The sequence below is a fragment of the Scardinius erythrophthalmus genome (genome assembly GCF_964197995.2).
Source record: "Scardinius erythrophthalmus genome assembly, chromosome: 12".
Lineage (NCBI taxonomy): Eukaryota > Metazoa > Chordata > Actinopteri > Cypriniformes > Leuciscidae > Scardinius > Scardinius erythrophthalmus.
The window spans coordinates 12,701,017-12,714,055 of NC_138232.1; the positions used below are offsets into that span (position 1 = coordinate 12,701,017).

At 36.7% G+C, this 13,039-nt stretch overlaps 1 protein-coding gene across 2 annotated transcripts in view; it reads left to right on the forward strand.

Annotated features, from left to right (window-relative positions):
• gabrg3 (gamma-aminobutyric acid type A receptor subunit gamma3) overlaps positions 1–13,039 on the forward strand; it is a gene marked incomplete at both ends in the record, with an annotated part of 132,628 nt that overhangs the window by 64,632 nt on the left and 54,957 nt on the right. The window lies entirely within an intron of this gene.

Here is a 13,039-nt window from a genome sequence, read left to right on the forward strand (position 1 = left end):
TCTGGTTGCATCAGCCATGTAATTTATTTAGGGCTCAGTTTTATACAGAACAGTCAGCCCCCCTGATTCAGTAGTGATAGGTTTGTGATGTTGAGGAAGAATGCTTAAACTAGGGTTGGTAGACAAAAAGACGTATTAGTTTGTCCTGGAAAAAAGATCTATCTATCTATCTATCTATCTATCTATCTATCTATCTATCTATCTATCTATCTATCTATCTATCTATCTATCTATCTATCTATCTATCTATCTATCTATCTATCTATCTATCTATCTATCTATCTATCTATCTATCTATCTATCTATCTGTCATTTCTGATGGACAGATGGGCTGAAATTCATCTCACTGATTTCATCACCATTGTGACAAATGCTGACGCACCGCTCTTTCTCCATTTCCATGGATATCAGTTAATTTGAGAAGAAGCTTGAGGGAGCACATTAAGGGCAAGTTATGAAAGCATCAGCCGAGCATATCAGCTTCTAACATGTCTCATTCTTGCTTTTCCCTTCTGTCAGAGCATAATAGTGATTTTAATGCAATTATTCAAATAACAAGAGCTGAAAGTCTCTCGCCACATTGGAGTGATGTGACCGTGGAGTGCACCTGAAGTCATAAGAGCTCATCGCACATGGCTGACTGATGTGAGTTGAATTAGACATGACATCATGACACTGTACCTGAGTATGATGCTAAATAACTAGAGAACAAATAAGATGAGTCAGAGTAAAAATGCCCTGTTGAACATTTTGTACTTGCCTCTTCGTTTTAGTTCTTTGTGCACTCAAGGATGGCAACTACGGTCATTTTTAAATGATAACTAATTGAAAATATAGACACTTTAAAATCACTGTCCTCTTAAAAAAAGAGTCCTCTTTTACTTACTGATTTGGTCTATTTGAACATAATTTCCTTTTTTATGAATGTAAACTGGACGTACTACATTCACCATGTTGTCGTTATCATGTGACCCACCAGCGTCAGTTACGTTACTTCACTGCCATTCATAAAAGTAAAGTGTCCACTGAATGTGCACACTAGAAACTTGCTGGAAGTAGTAGGTCATCCGGGAAATTTTCACCTATATACTGTTTTTTACTATGACTCTGTCGGAAATCACATGCTCTTTTGAATGGGTACTATATTTTTCTTCTCGACCATTAAAAAACTATGTTTCGTATAGTATGAATTTGTGTAGTATGAATGTAATCCTGACGTTCTACATTCGTCCATGTTGTCATTATCATGTGACCTACCAATGTCAGTTACATCACTTCACTACCATTGATAAATCCTCTCCCGTGGCCTCATGGGATAGTAGAGTGTCCATTGTATGCACACTTTAGAATCTCGCCGGAAGTAGGTCATCCGGGTACTACTTGCCTATTCTTTTAGGAGTACTGTGAAATGTGTGACTTGATAAACTACATCCAAAACTTTAAATCGCATTTTTCAAAGTGTAATTTTATTACTTGGTATTTTTATGACCTCATATTTGTTGAGATTCATCATGGGATATTTGCGCTTTTGTGAAGTCATTTGTCACACTGCAGGACAATTTAAAAGAACTAATGAAGGCAAACAATTTATGATATTAATATGCATTTGGCAACTACCCATTGTGATTTTTACATAATTCATTGAGTTATGATTTTAGCATCCGTTTACAAACTAGAGATAATGGCAGGAATCCCTACTTGCGATTTCAATCACTTTTGATGCTAGAAGGAAGCTGAATAGAAGGAAGGCATTATGTAATTTAAAAGGAAAATATAAAGAGCATGCTAACGTTCAGTTGTCAATATTATGTCAACATAAACATTGTTGATTTTTGATTGATTTGATGAATGATTGTTGTCATATCGATAAATAGACAAATTTATGATAACTTGTAAAAAATTGCTTCCATTGTAAATTCTTCAATGCAGTTCTTTGTGTTCTGTGGAACCTGAGCACATGCCACAGAAGTTTTTTTTACAGTATTTTTATACAGTAACAGTGATTTTAAATGTATGTAGTGTTATGAATATAAAAATGGCCCAATAGTTAACAAAATAATCAGCTTTATAGGTCATCTGTAGGAGCACACTGAATATTATTGGTTTTGGGGGGGTTTCTCTCTCTCTCTCTCTCTCTCTCTCTCTCTCTCTCTCGCTCGCTCTCTCTCTTCACTGTCTTTGCTTTAATAGAAATACAAACGTGGGCTGATAGTTGCACCTGCACGATGACTCTAAACATGAAGAGCACTTAACAAAACACCATTATCATTCCATGAGCATATGAATGCACCTAGTACAACTCAAAAAGCCTTCAAAACTCATCATAACTCAGTTCACTTCATTACACCGTAAACCATCCAATGATTATTGCAATCCAAGGTCAGTATATAATTGCTTTTATTAATTAGCTGTGCCGCAGCTGTGTTTTCTGCTTTAGCCCAACAGACGGTTTGATTTCCACCTACTCATCCATTGGTTGGCTGTTGCACTGATTGACACAGCAAAGCGATACTGTATATGTCTTCACTAATGGCGCTTTTCCACTGCACGGTTTGGCTCGGCTCGCTTTGCTTTTCCACTGCAGTTTAGTGCCGCTTCAAAGTGGGTGGGATTATAGACTGCTCGTTAAAGTTGCTGAAAAACGTTTTCATTCCTGGTCGCAATATCCAGTATTTATACATGGATAAACCTAACCCTATAATGTATCCCTAAAATCAGAGGGAAATTATAGGTGAATAATGATGTTGAACCACCAAACATTGATTGTAAGCCTAAACTTGACATAAACTGTAAACTTGTCCCTCAAATCCGATTGGTTGATTGGAATGCTGGTCCAGGATCAATAAGATCAACAAAGAAGCTGATCCAGGAACATGCTGTACTAGGTAAAATCACGTTCACAATCTATATAGATGTCCCTGTTTTGAAAATGTATTGATCACTGTGAGTGCTTTTCATCACTCTTGTGGTCTCTCTGCGCTTTTTCATGTGACAAATTGGCCTGCTTATCACACAAGACATTTTCCCTTACGAATCAAATTGTCCATTATCTATCACCAGCCCCCGTCATCTCCCACGCGTACACTGATGCAGAGACACCCCTAGTCATGCAAATTACATTGTGCATTGCACTACTTGTATACACAATTAGCTCTACTGCAGGTGGATGTTTAGCAAAAAAAAAAAAGTGTGTATTTCATATCAAAATATTTTTTGCATAATCTTTTGCTGGATTGCATTTCCACTTTGTGTTCCAATGCAACTACTCCAGTGTGATCAAATAGATCCAATTGCACTGACCTGCATAAAATTGGGGTTAGCCATTTCCATTCACTGGTTCAAAAAACAGTTTTTAAGCATCCCTGCAAGAACAGACCTGGAGAGACATGTGAATAAGGATTTGGGGAGAGAAACAAGTGACGAGTGCAGTCCAGTTGAATAATTCAGATTGTTGTGTAATTTTACTGTAGCAAGGAGTCTTGCATGTTTCCAGGTTTTTTCCAAATTGACTTGCAAATGAAAATAATGCAGTAGCAATTAATCCAATGCAAGTAGTGCATACAAACTGACTAATATTTCTTAATTAAATCAACCACGTTGTCTGTTATATAAAATTGTCTTGTTTAAGTTGAGAAAGCAGAATTTAAAAAAAGCCAACAACGTGCCACATTGCTTTATTGACAGATAAAGATGGAGCATGATGATTAATGTATAATGAGTATTAGTGCTGACTCACAAATGATTGTATACGTAGTTGAATCTGGAAAACAAAAACACATTAGCATTCCTATCTTTGTCGAATGTGGTCAGAACCCGTTCCTGATAACCTCCTATTGTGGTTTCATTGATCCAATCCAGTGTTATTTTATTGTTACTGAGATACTATTGTACTTTTCATTATGTAAGGGAAACAGGTCAATTTAGCTTAAAGGGAGAACGAAAGTGAGGAAAGAATGAGTTTGAGGAGTGAAATGATGAAATCCCAAGTTTCTAGCAATGTATGCACTTTGTAAAACTTGACCCGAACAACCATCAATCATTAATTTAACCCTTCTAACGTTTCTTAGGCAGGGTTATTAAATTTCAGATCAATGTACCTGTTCTTGGGAAGCCAAACACATCGGTGTGTTGGCAGATTAATGAAAAGCGGAATCTTTCTCGTGGCTGAAGCTTGAAGTTTTGAGGCAAAGGCTGTAGAGTCGTTGACTAAACTTTGCTGCAAAACTTAAAGGGATTGTTCGGCCAAAAATGATGTTTTTGCTCACCCTCAAGCCGTTCGAGATCCATATGTCAATCTTTTTTCAGACAAACACATTTTCAGTTATAAATGTCTTAGATCTTTCAATGCTTATAATGTCAAGTTATGGGGTCCACCTCCTTCAAGTTCCAAAATGTGCATGTATCCTTCACAAAATCCATGACGTAGGACGTAGCGTAGGAAGCGTTGTGATGTAGAACGAACGTAGAGTTTTGATTTGCTCTGCTCTCTGGCTGCGCTGTCACGTTCGTTCTAGGTCACAACGCTTCCTACGCTACGTCCTACGTCATACACCAGCATCCATCTCTGTGAACGCGCGTCGACCGCTACCGGAAGCCAGTTATTTTTGTTTATAAAGTTTTAAATATGTTTATTTTTTACGACAAAACCGCACGGATTACCCTCAGAAGGCCTTCGTTTATCCCCCTGGAGCCGGATGGATTACTTTTGTGAAGGATGCATGCACATTTTGGGACTTGAAGGAGGTGGACCCCATAGCTTCACATTATAACCATTGAAAGATCTAAGACATTTTCTAAAATAACTGAAAATGTGTTCGTCTGAAAAAAGATTGACATATACATCTCGAACGGCTTGAGGGTGAGTAAATCATGGGTTTAATATCATTTTTGGCCGAACTATCCCTTTAACTCGAGACTCTCAACGGAAAAGAAAAGAAACTAAGTAAAATAAAAATGAGACGAGATTAGTTAGATGGCTTGAATGAAGCTGTTCGTTCTTAACCCATTTTCATCTCCCAAATCTTGATCTGACTCTGTCTGATGCTTTGTTTGTCCTGAGATTTTAAACTCAAATGTCTCTCCAGCCTCCTGGATGAGTTCTGACCAATTAGGTATTATCTTTAGAGTGTAAACGTTTCTCCTCCTCTCGTGTGGTCTAAGCATAATAGTCACATATATATGTTGTTGTTACAGTGTGTGCAGGCAGGCAAACGAAGACACAGAAGAGTAAGGTTCTAACACAAAGTTTACTTCTAATATAATTCATATTGGTTTATAAGATTAGATGACGCAAGTACTGTATGTGAATGATTATGATTGTTAGGCCAGTCTAACACACACACATTCAGTGCTGTCTAAATGTTTGGAAACACCCTTGGCAGAGTGAGGTTTTGGACAATCATAAATCTTCTTTGCATTGATTAGAACACAAAACAAACTATTAAAACAAATGTGATTAATTAAAAACATTTTAAAATAAAAACAGAGAAAAATTTTAGAGCTACATAAACTGTTAAATCTTAACTAGAAATTAGGTAGCATCTTATTTTACAGTCACATGTACTAACTGTGTAACTGTGTGTCCTGAACCTACCCTTAAATCTAACCTTAACCCATGTAGTTGCCTTATAGTACTTTCTTAGGTAAGAACGCTGTAAATACATGTAAATGCACGTACTGTAAAATAAAGTGCAATCAGGAATTAACTAGGAATTATGGTGTGCTGACCCAATAATCATCACAAAAGAAACCTGTAATCTATTAATCAGCATCACAGCTGCCAAAAAGGCATGCCTTTCATGTAATCAAAAAGAAAATTACGCTTTTCCAAACGCATTTATGAAATTATGCTTTTTGTATGATGATTTTGTCCATAAAACCAACTTTTCTAGTGTATTCTAAAAGTGCCTAAACAAACAAGGTGAGTTTGGTGGAAAATCACTGAAGTGCTGAAGAAAGTAGGCCATTCATCTAGAACTGTACACAGAAAATACAGGATATGAAATAGAGGCATCTCTCTCAGGGGCAGCAGAGCTCACTTTATCTCAGGCGTGGGATTAATATACACACCACTGTCATACAGCAGCAAAGGATGCATATATTAACAAATTTTCACATCTGGCTATTTCAGTACATTTCGGGTTGAGAAGGTCATGAGGAGTGTTCCCATGTGGGTCCTCTCTGCAGGTTTAGGTGGATCTGGCTGATTCAGCAAGATTGTCCCAGAAAACGTTTTCCTTCATTTATAGCATTAAAGTTGGGGAAGTCTGAGAGTTAGCCTGGAGTGTGACACAACAACACGATAAAAGAAAAAGAAACATTTAGCAAAAGCACCAGTGCTCAAACAGCAGCATAATGGTATAGCAAACATGATCAAATACAAAAAGGAAAACATCCTAGAGCTGTTGGTAAGTCCCAACACTCTCTGTCTTACAAACAGAGTGTGAATGCTAAGACACTATTCCCTTTGATCTTGCCTTAAACGGGATCTGTTCAAACCCCCAACAATGCTGTTGTACAGACAATGCAATGAAGACACAGCTTTCCTGTTTGAAATTAGGCTTGGTTACAGTAGGACATGACGTGCAATGACGTAGGATGTGGCAGAAAATCAAAGCTGAAATTGTGCACCTGCCATTTGATATGGAGATGCATATTCTCCTCGAGTCTGATGAAGTAGCACAACAACGATGTAAGCAGTGATGTCACTCCATACCTTCTCATTTGTTTCGCATAATGAGGTAGCTTGAAATTGAACTCCATATTCATGCACAGAATTATTATTTTTTAAATGAACTTAGCTGTACTTGTGAGCCATTTAGGCCCAAATGAGTTGCTAATTGGTGACCCTTAGAGAATTGATTGGCCTTGCACTTTAGTTCATTTCAAGTCATGCAGCACATACAGTCATCCATAAAATGTTTCCTGTTTTATCCATTTAGTGTTTCCTGTTATTTTGAATCGCTGCTTTGATTTATGATTTTACGGTTGGTAGGAGTTCAGCTTTCTTTTACAGGATGGCTGTGTGATATATTTAATACTCTACTCTCTGGAGGACTTGATTCTGGTTGGTCTCTTTGGTTTGATTTGTCACTGGAATCCAATTTCCTGCATAGGAATATATTATAGTTCCATATATTTTTTCTCACATATTAAAATTATTTCAACTAATATCATTATTTCATGTTCATTTAATGAATGAGGTTATTCAAATTAGTTAATTATTATATTCACTCTGTTATCAATATTGACCATCTGGCTGTACTGCACCTTATCCAATAATTGCAAGCTTTTAAAATCTCATTTACACATGAAATCATACCAGACTCTTTTTATTGAAGGATGGAAAAATTACATCTTTCAGCTGTTAAAATATACTTTATTGAACTGCTTTTAATGTTGCCAGACAGCAATTAGTTCTGAAGGCTCTCAAAGGGATGTTTGGTTGTGTCAACAGGTAAACAGAATTTTATCTCAAGTCTGGATAAAAAATATGATATTTATCTTTCTGTATGTAAACTATTTATCTGCTTTGTCTGTCTTGTTTTAAAACATTTAATCACTTTGTAAGCTGATTTGACCCAGTTCTTTCCATGAATATTAAGCTTAGATGTTGACATGCCATAAAACAACAAGAGCAAGCATCATGTAAAATGCTGTGGGTACAAAGTCTCTGGAATATTTTGAAGACTGGATGTGGCCCAATAGTCATGGGGATCTGTACTCTCTGATTTTTACAACAGCAAATCTATTTGTGCATGTGCTGTTGCCTGGTTAACCTTGTGCGCCCCCAATTTCTTTTCAGATTAAATACTCAATTTTTTGTGGTCTCTGCCATTCTCCTATTTAATTTCCTCCTGAACAATGCAATGAGGAGGGGGATGACTGCCTTTCATATGTAATCTGCCGCTGCAGTAAATCAGTTTATTACAGGAAACTATCAAAGAGCACAGGACACAATGATGTGAAAGTGAGATGCAGGACCAGAACATTCCTCCGTGGATGAAATTCCTGTGCTTGTTCACTGCATTCTAAAAATGATAAAAGCTCATCAGGAATTTAGTAATTACAGCACAGATGGACTGCTAACAAGGTATTCAGGCCATTCTCTAGCAACATTCGGATTTATTACATTTATGTATCTAATGTTCACAAAGATAGGCCAGATAAATGTGTCAGGGAGCAAAAGTACATTAAAAAGTGACTCTACTATCTTAAAGGTACACTATACAACTTTTTTTGTTCAAAATTAACAAAATGTATTATTCCACAGGTGGACAGTAACAAAGTACATTTACTTGAGTATTATACTTACTGTAAGTATACTTTTTGAGTATCTGTACTTTACTTGAGTTTTTTTTTTTTTTTTTTTGGAAACTTGTGACTTTAACTTCAGTACATTTTAAAGACAAATGTCGTTCTTTTCACTTTTGTTGATGGTAAAATGCAAGGAAGACGATTCCTTGGCACAGTGCACGCACCCGTGACCATACTCAGAAAGTATGTTTCAGTTTTTAAAAAGATTAAAGATTTGTTTCGTTTTAAAGGTGTCATATAATGCCATTTTTGTACAAACTAATATGATTCTTTAAAAGTTTGTAATATACTTTAATTAAAAATGCTCATTAGTATTGTAAGAAAACATTAATTTTACCTGGTCAAAAACAGCTCTGTTTTCAGCATGCCATTTAAGTGCATGCATCTTTAAATGATAATGAGCTTTGCTCACCCTGCCCCTGTTCTGTGCGTACACCGTTTGTAACACAATAACCATAACGCGTTGTTCATTATAAACGTGGGATTATGAATTATATTGAGAACAGCGTACATGTAAACAGCCGCATTCATCGTGAAGCGTGCAGCAAGCAATTTGCAAAGATTAATATAAATATTAATATAAAGGTTAGTAAAAGGTCACACTCACTTCAGTTCTTCTGGAGGTGCAGCAGGAACACAAATAGTTGGTACCGATCTTTTTTTCAGGAGCAGCTTCCTAGCAAAACCAGCTTTATAACGTTACTGACCCTCGTTTGTAAAGCAGTCTGGTGTGTGAAATGATTCGCGCAAACATGAAAGCGTTGACGTTGATCGTGGGGAATATTCCCTTCGAAAACTAACTCATCCACTGCGTCTTCAGCGGTTTGGATTTAGGAACATCAAAATGACTGCTGTGTTCCTTATTACACCCAAGAACAGAACACCACAATCGCTTAGACGCCATTCTGTTCATAGACAGTGCTCCAGCGTATCAACAATGACCGCGCCGGTCCGCGCGGACTATGATTGACAGCTCGCTCACGAGCGAGGGCGGGTCTGTGTTGAAACGTTGCTGTCAATCAACAATCGTGGGAGGAGCGTCGATTTTGTGACGTCACAAAATCAAACGGCTTGATTTGAGATGGGGGAAAACATATAAGAAGATTAAAAAAAAAAACACTGGATGGATTTTTATCATTTTATGTACCATTATATGACCCCTTTAAATGTTTGCTTTGTTTGCCCAAAACAAACTTTATCACAACACTCAAAAAAACACTATCCAACCTGCAAGTATATTGAGTTATGTAAACTTTTGATTTCTGTTGAAAGCTTGATATGGAAATTGTCTGTGCTTTTATAGCTGAAGTTTCAGTATGAAGTATGGTCGGTCAAATAATTTTTTTAGGATTTGCCATAGCCTTGTGGATACACCGCTAACACATAGGTATGGTTCGACAATGACGTTAGTTAGCCTGCAAAAATGTAGTTACAATGTTAACTGAAGCATGATGACACTGTGCATTCATACAACAATGCAACAATAATAAAACAATGTGTTGACATTAAAAAAAATCATTTACTTTTGATACTTAAGTACTTCTGTACTTTTACTTAAAGGGGTCATCGGATGCAAAATTCACTTTTATATGGTGTTTGCATATAAATGTGTCTTTGTAGTGTGTGGACACAACCACAATGAAAAAAATCCATTTGCTTCTTTTTTTTTTTAATCCTCAAAAAGTCTACTCGCCCGTGTGTGTCTCATCATATCCGTAAATAGCTCAGCTTGAGATCTTTTCCATCTAAACTAGTTATATTTCTTAAGCCTAGTAGTGAATGTTTTATGAGCAGTAGCAAAACCATATTAATCAGCATAACACAGTCACACAGAGCCAAAGCACAACCAAAACAATGTTCTTCCGCAAAATGCATTTAGTTTACCACTAGAGGGCCTCAAGTTACATAGTGCACATTTTGTTGTTGTTTTTTTCAGTAATGAGCTACATTTTCCAATAAGTTGCATGACAAAATGCTCCATCACTTTAAATAAAACTATAAATTATATTTAGAAAGATGTAAGACTCTTCAACTCGCCCTTTGAAGAGTTTCAGTGTTGTTATACGTTCATAACTTGTAGTGTAGTTACGTTTGTAGTTAACTATTTTGTTTCTTGACTGCATGAAATTGTGAGTAGCTTATAGTTTCAAAGTAGCTTCCCTAACATAATTACATAGGCTTAAGGTTGCATCATATATTATAATGACAGCTTAATATATTGAGTTGTTTAATATGTTTGACCATGCACTTGTGATTTAATGGTCTGTTAATGATAAACCAACTCCAGAGTGTGTATATCTTTGTGTGTTCCATTTGTGGTATTTAGATGTCATATGATATGATCTTTTTAATTAAAGTGTGACTCTCTCACTTAAGGTTAGTGGTGACCTTTTTGCTTGCCTAACACTTTAATGGAAACATTTTTAATGGATTCCTTGCTTTAATAATGCACAGATGAATAGAAAGCATAGACTAGCTTCATATAGGCAATGTAGGAATGTACAGTCTCCCTTTACATTCCTACAAAGTCCTAAACATTGAAATGGTTATTTGTTTAAAGTCTGGAATTTCCCCTGCTTATTAAAAGTTATGTTCATCTTTGTTACAGTAGTGAATATCAGATCAGCTGACGAACATTTGTATTACAAATGCCTCAATGATTCTTTTGAAAATTCTGTTTTAATTCTGCTTTGTAAGGCATGTGCATGCAACTTAATTCGTCATTGTAGTTATTCACTGTGGTTAAGGTGTCTTTACATGTATTTCGAAGCAGTAAAGAGAACGACGTAAACATTGGTTAAATGTATAATAAAAAGTATAATTATAATTATAATATAATTAAATGTTAATTAAAGACAAGAAGCTTTATTTCCAAGTATTTTATTCTAGTATCAAGCATCTTTATTTTATTTGTCGCTCCGAACAAGATTATGCATTGTAAACCTTTTTAATGTAGTATAGTGAAAATTAGTAATAATGGATTGTATATATTGTAATATTTAATGTATATTCAAACCATTTTATGCTAATAATCCCAGATAAATCATATTTTCTGCATAATTACGTAAATAAAGAAATCTATTTTGTGTTATGTCAGTTACCTGTGTCTGCAGTGTGGAGTGGACACTTAACGATTTCTATATATTGCTCATTCTGCCTGAAAAGACCATTAACATTACAGATAATGTTTCAATTAATGTAGGTGCATATATCTCAAAAGCAATTCATTTGCGACTGATATGCTGTAAATCGGATGATTTTAGGTCAATGTGTTGCTGTAAGTCAACTCAACTCCGAGTTGCGGTTGTGGCCCTTAAACGCTTCAGGTGGCTTCACCGCCTGCTGGCAGTTTAGAACGCAATGAGAAATCCTGTCATTTATAAAGATCTGGCCAGGATGCATTATAAAAAGCAGGATTGTGATGTTAGGGCAAATGTGTTAACTCATTTATATGTGGCTTCAGGGAAGTTGTGACATTAACAGTATGGCACAGAGGTATGATACAGTTTGTGTATGTGAACACTGCAGGGTGATCTTTAGCTATCTGAAAGATTAAGAAGAAAGCAGCATGGAATGTTTAGATCGAGTTCATGGCTCTAGCTTAGAGCCGTAACCTATTTAGCTGTCTCAGTAAGGCTGGAAAACCCTGTAGTTCCCATCGATAAAATAACCCTGGGGTGTCTGTAATGAGGGCAGCAGCACATGCCTCCAGCTCTGCCAGCGAGCATATGCAACCCCCTTTCGGGGGCTGAGGTTGACCCTGCAGAATTCTGCGGAATAATCATGAGCACTGCCAACATTTCTCCACAAGTCAGTGGCCCTCTTATCTGTCACTTGGTCTGGGTGGGCTAAGATGATCAGAGAAAAATGACACTTTTCACACCTTTTGGGAAAGCTGCCTGCTGGAGAACATCACGGTCTCTATTTCTCTTTCAAGAGGGTGTGAAATAGAGGGTTTGAGTTTTGAAGTGCCAGGTAAGCACCTGAGTTAGATGGTGAGTTTGAATGCGAAGAGAGATGAAATGATGGAAAGAAGAAAGTGTGAAGAGAGAAAGAGAGAGAGAGGGAGGAACAAAGATTACTGTGGGTTGGAAAAGGTGAGTGCTTGAGACGGGCACTGACAGAGGGGAATGCGATGTGGAGAATGTGAATGAGCGTGTGCAAGAGTGGGGAGAAATTGCGGGGAGGTGAGACAGGAAGGGAGTGGAATGAGAAGAGTGTACATGGAGGACAGAGGGAGGGGAGAAATGAGTTGGAGTAAAAAGCACTGTAAGCACTTTTTCGCTTCACTGGAAAGTACATGAATCTGAAAGGAGTTTTCTCCAAGAGGGAATTCCTATAGTGAAACTGGCTTTTTCTTTGAGCGCTATTCACAACTACTTTGTGTTCCGAGTCTTATGTAAAGCTTTAGTTCACCTAAAAAGGAAAATCCTGTCATTATTTACTCATTCTCATGTCATTTTGGAAGAGTATCCTGGACAATATAATGAAATGATTGATTTAATGAATGAGGACTAGGGCTTTCAAGCTCCAAAAAAACAACAACAACAGAAAAGCACCATCTTTCCGACTCATGTGCTATATCCAAAGTCTTTTGAAGTCATACAATAGCTTTGTGTGTGAAAGAAAGACCCCAAAAATTAAAAAAGAGAAAAGTAGCAATGTTTCATGATCTTTTGAATGTGATCTTTTCAATTAATCCAAAACTCAAAATTTTCTAGTG